The sequence below is a fragment of the Sphaerodactylus townsendi genome, linkage group LG01, assembly GCF_021028975.2.
Source record: "Sphaerodactylus townsendi isolate TG3544 linkage group LG01, MPM_Stown_v2.3, whole genome shotgun sequence".
In the NCBI taxonomy this organism is placed as follows: Eukaryota; Metazoa; Chordata; class Lepidosauria; order Squamata; family Sphaerodactylidae; genus Sphaerodactylus; species Sphaerodactylus townsendi.
The window spans coordinates 48,453,841-48,459,358 of record NC_059425.1 but is presented as its reverse complement, the minus strand read 5'-3'; positions in this window follow the sequence as shown (position 1 = coordinate 48,459,358).

Here is a 5,518-nt window from a genome sequence, read left to right as displayed (position 1 = left end):
CTTGATTCCTTTATTGTGTATGTTCTGTTCTTGTGCAATATGTATTGTTTTCCTTTTCAGGACAGATGTCTAGTTATTGCTATCCAAAGCCATATTTCTGTTCAATTAATTTAATTTTTATTATGACCTTTTTAAAGGACACATAAAACCAATGGCAACTTCACAATGCCAAGTCACAAAATTAAAAAAAAAACAGACTTCCAATTCCTGATATTTCTTGCTTGGAGAGAACAGAGTGCAACCTGGTAGTAAACTCAGATGCATAAACATTGAACTGAACTATTCTGGATTTTACCTGATATGTTTTTACAGATTAAGCTCAATGCTAGCAGAAGGCCAAAGCAGACAATCTGTGCATCAATTACAGCTTTGCAGGAACCTGATTTGAACATGGGGAGAGTAGGTTTAACCGTTGCACTCATGGATGATTTCATTGATCAAAGACATTCGTTTCATTACCACCTCAGTATTGCTTTTAGTTCTTTACAGTACAGGGAGAGAGGCAGGATCCTGTTTTTTTCCTTTGCAGGACTAATGGCAGGGGGGACAGCATCAAGTAGCAAAACTGAAATCCTTTCATTCTGTGCCACACCCATCTGTGCCACAACCCTTGCTATTGCAGTCTCCCTTTTAAAATCACTAGGAAATCGGCCATGTATGCACATACCGTACTATTTATATCCCCCTAAGCAAAATGGAGCTTACTACTTACCCATTGTGTGAGACACAGTTGGTTTTCCAACTTTGCTTCACAGTAGGGTTTTCCTATTTACACCATTCTTTTTCCCTCGCAATGTTTTGCTTCTCTATCCAAACCTGTCCGCCATTTTGCCTGTCCATCTCTTTGTTGTTGCCATGTAACCTGCATGTTGGGAGATTACCTACTGCTTTTTTTTTGTTGGTCATCTTTTTATCTATCAATAGTTTGTTAAAACAGCGTGATTTCACAAGCAGGATCTGCCATGCCATGCTGAACAGTAACAGCTATAAAGTCTTGCAGGAGGTTCGAGAGGGAGGAAAGAAGGCAGCATCCGCTTCAGGTGGGGAGAGACAAGGAAGACAGGCAAAAGTGAACCTAGCCTTGTCAATTTCACTGGGTTCACCACTCCAGCAATAGATTTTAAACAATTTTTTTAAAAAAAGAAGCCAATTGAAGAACCTGAGCATCCTGAAATGGTGGCCAGTAGAGTGGAAGGTAGAGTGGTGTGGGCAGGGGCATATCGCCCAAAGGGACACGGGGTAACCCATGTCCCTGGGCGCATGTCGTTTTGTCATGTGGGGGGCACCGGGCACCAACCGGGTCCCCACGCCCAGCCTCCTGTGGCGCAACAACCCGGCCGGCACCCACGGCTCCCACCATGCCAGGGGGGACTGGGGAGGGCAGAATCCAGCCTGCAGGGAATCCCAGGAGCCAGACTGCTGCAACAGCTGTCTGAGCAGGCCCCCAAGCCCCACCCCCAAACTCCAACCTTGCCCAACCTCGCTGCTGGCTCCCGTAAGTGGAGCGCAAGGAGCCGGTCATGCCCCCGGGCGCCATTTAGACCCAGTATATTACTGGGTGTGGGAAGACGAAGAGGAGCAAGAAAACCCAAGGAAATGCTAATGCATGCATATCTCCTTTGCTTTCCGGCATAGGACAAAAGTCACATTTAAAGAGCTTTTAGAAAACAGATTCTCTGATCGGAGAGAGGGGTGAATGCTAGAAAATGGAAAACAAGTGCTAACTGAGAATCAAACCTGAAGGGAATGTACGCTCCAAGTGAAGGAGACCACACATGTGTAAATGGCTATCCAGTAACAGACTTCCTAGATGACCTGTTTTGATCCAGACACCTCAAAATGTTACTTCTAAGCATTAACGAATGACGTATAGAGTAGCCACATTCTTTTAATATATTACAATTGATACTATGGCATTTCTGTGTTAGCATAGTATCCTACCAGTCCAGTTATTCATTCATAATTGTCTTCTTCACTATGGGGATAATTATCTTCTCTATTGTGGGGACAGTTCCTTTGAACTGACGCTGGGTTTGGATTGCAAATGCCCAGTTTGTGTAGTTGTTTATGCACATGTGTACCTGTTAAGGTATTTTACATGGAGTGCTTTGCTACTGCTTGATATTTGTTTTGAACAACATCTTTATGCTTGCTGAGAGAATGTAGAGACACATTTCTTTCAAGCAGAGGTTTATGGCATAATTTGGGTCCACGGGAAGGCAAACTTCGGGGAGGTCCAAGAATAGCTCCTGCATATGTTCATAATTTGTTCTAGCAGTTTTCTTGTGCTACTACGATCAGCTGTCAATTGTATATAGTCTGCAGAATAATCAGTACTGTATGTGCAACTGCTGGCAAGGAACATACATAGAAAACACTGTCATGGTTTTTCAAGCATTCTTCCATATTGAAGTAGTGAATTGTAAAGGATTTACTAATTATTTCAGGAAGAGAAGGCCCCATTCTAACTACACACCACAGTTTTGGACAAGAGTCTTAGTTTTGGTTGTGGGAAATGTCTTTTAATTCTGCAGTCTAGAGAAGTAATGCCTTGTAGCAAGAGGAGGGAATTTGTGCAGGAAATTAAGGGATTTTCTTGTAAAGCTTCAGGTCAAGGACTTAAGAATCATTTGCTAGTGCCCAGTGTTTCATTCAAAATGTACAGCAGGAAATTGGAAACAAAATAATGTTCTCATGTATTTGAAAGTAAATTATTGTGGTTTGTTATGTAATGAAGGTTGGTTGCCTTCCATAATAGAATGTGCATTCTCTGTCTGATGTTCACTTTCCTGTGTCCTGAGTTTATGTACTCCCTGATATTTGGAGAGTATAATACTCCACTTAATTTCTTTGTGCATGATGTAGGTACTTTCCCTTTTTCAGTCAATCCCTAATAGGTATTTAGGTACATCTATCTGAAATATTTACACCTTGACTAACCTGAGCAATTAGTACCTCCTCCCTCTTCTCTCCTGTGTTTTGCTGTATATAAAGAAAAAGTTTGCATGGATGACAAATAAAGCTTCATTTATGCTTTTTATAGTCTACTTTTCCCACTGGGTCTAAAGGGAAATTATATCATCATTACTATATCTTTGAGAGCCAGTGTGGAATAGCAGTTTAGGGCCATGGAATCTAATCTGGAGAACCAGGTTTGATTCCCAACTTCTCCACGGAGCGGTGGACTCTTATCTGGTGAACTGGATTTGTTTCCCCACTCTTATACATGAAGCCTGCTGGTGATTCTGGAGTAGTCATAGTTCTCTCAGAACTCTCTTGTCCCTACCTAGTTCACAAGGGGTCTACTGTGAGAAGAGGAAGGGAAAAGGAGTTTGTAAGCTGCTTTGAGATCCTTACAGGAGAGAAAAGCAGAGTATAAATCCAAACTACTACTCCTCTCTTCTTCTTCCCCCCAATTCAAATCAGGTTCTTGCAGAGCTAGAATATCTGCAGATATTTAAATCTGTGGATTGGAGCTGCGTCACATATTTACACATGAAGTTGCCTTGTACTGAATTAGATGATTGGTCCATCAAGGTCGATATTGTCCACTCACACTGGTAGCAGTTCTCCAGGGTATTAGGTGGAAGTCTTTCACATTGTCTACTGCTTGGTCTTTTAAAGTGGAGATGTGGGGGATTGAACCTGGGACCTTTTGCATGCAAAGGAGAGGCTTTTCCACTGAGCCACAGCCACTGCTGTTGAGAGACAGGAGCCTTTTATTTAAGTTTTCAGGGGGGAAACCCTAAAAGCAACGAAGGGTAGGATCTGGGTAGTATTTGGATGCAACATTTCCAAGGTATAATAGAGTAAGGCAACGGGAAACCACCTCTGAACACCTCTTGCCTTGAAAACCCTACAGGGGTACCATAAGTCAGCTGCAACTTGACAGCAAAAAGGAACAGATTTTTTTTACAAACCAAGGTTTACAGAAAAATATGACACATTGTAAAATGGAGGGGGTAATCCCCCTCAGAGGGAACAGCGCTTGTATAAGCACTGTGCCTCCATTAACTTGGCTGCATCTTCACACTGAGATAGATGAGGGTGGGGGGGAGCTGCTGCTGATCCACATGGGTTTAAGCCAGCTATTCTCAACCAGGGTTCCGTGGTACCCTCGGGTGCCGTTAGCATGTCCCAGGGGTTTGTTGCTGTTGTTCTATGTATGCCAGTAAAGTTTTTGCTTTGCTTAATGTCCCAGGGGTACCGCGGCAACACTACTGCCCCCCCCTTATTTTTGTGGTGTCTCCCACCGGCGCCAGCAAGGACATGGAGCTGGCCCATGGGGCAGGGCCTGCCACAAGATCAGCAGCCACCCCTTCACCCTGGGAGGGGAAGGTGGGGGTGTGGCAAGCAGGGGCAATGGGAGGGGACGGTGGAGGGTGGTGGCAGGGGTACTGTGAGATATGAAGAGTGAGGTCTAGGGTACCCTGACCTTGAAAAGGTTGGGAAACACTGGTTTAAGCAATGCAGGTAGAAGCCATCCTTTCTCTACTGCAACACCCTAGCAGGGGTGGTACGGAGGATGGGTGGGTAAGTGAGATTCTCATGAGTTTTCTGGGATGGGGTGGTGGAGAAGTGAGAACCAGGCCCACAAAGGCAGGAAAACAAGGGCTAGGAGAGCAAGGGGAAAGGTTAGGATTCCTGCCCCATAGGTCCCTGCCTGAGTGTGTAGGTCTGCGTGTATATAAAAGTCAGTAAACACACCATGGAAATGAAGCCTTGTTTATTTTGTTTAAAATACATGCATACAGTTGGCATGGGTGCAGCACTTGCTTTAGAGAATTAAAATCACATATGCAAAGTTGTTCTGATAGTGCTGGGGATGGTACCATGGATTGGGAGCCAGTTGCACTTTTTGCCAAATTCAGCTGTATTTTAGCCTCAAAAGAATGGAAAAAACATATTCGGTTTGAAAAATATTTTGCTATCATCTGGATGTGTATATATGGCTATATGCTGACAGACAGCTGTTTTTATATGACACTGAATGAAGCACTACAGGTATAACTCCACCAAATTCAGAAGTACAGCAACAGGTAGATACTATCCATTCAGTCACTCTAACTTGCTTTCAGTAGGGTGCATATTTTAACATACATCCTGTTACCATTCTGCTGCAAATAGTCATTCTCAAATATCCATGGAGTGGGATGCAGGTTTTTAGATACAAGTTAGGCATTCTGTCCAAAAGTGAGTTCCCAGTACCTTCTCACATGCAAGTGTGCTCCTCAGATATAGAAACTAGATGGGAGATTTTTTAAAAGTAGGAGCAGGTTCAGTTCTGAATGGCTGAGGTAACTGATGATAGGTTTTCCCCCCATTAAGTCACATCTGACTTATGTTGACCTTGGTAGGGTTTTCAAAGCAAAAGACATTCAGAGGTGGCTTGCCATTGCCTGCCTCCACACACGACCCTAGTATTCCTTGAAAGTCTTCCATCAAAATACTAACCAGGGCCAACCCTGCTTAGTTCCTGAGATCTGATGAGATCAGGCTAGCCTAGGGCTATCCAGGT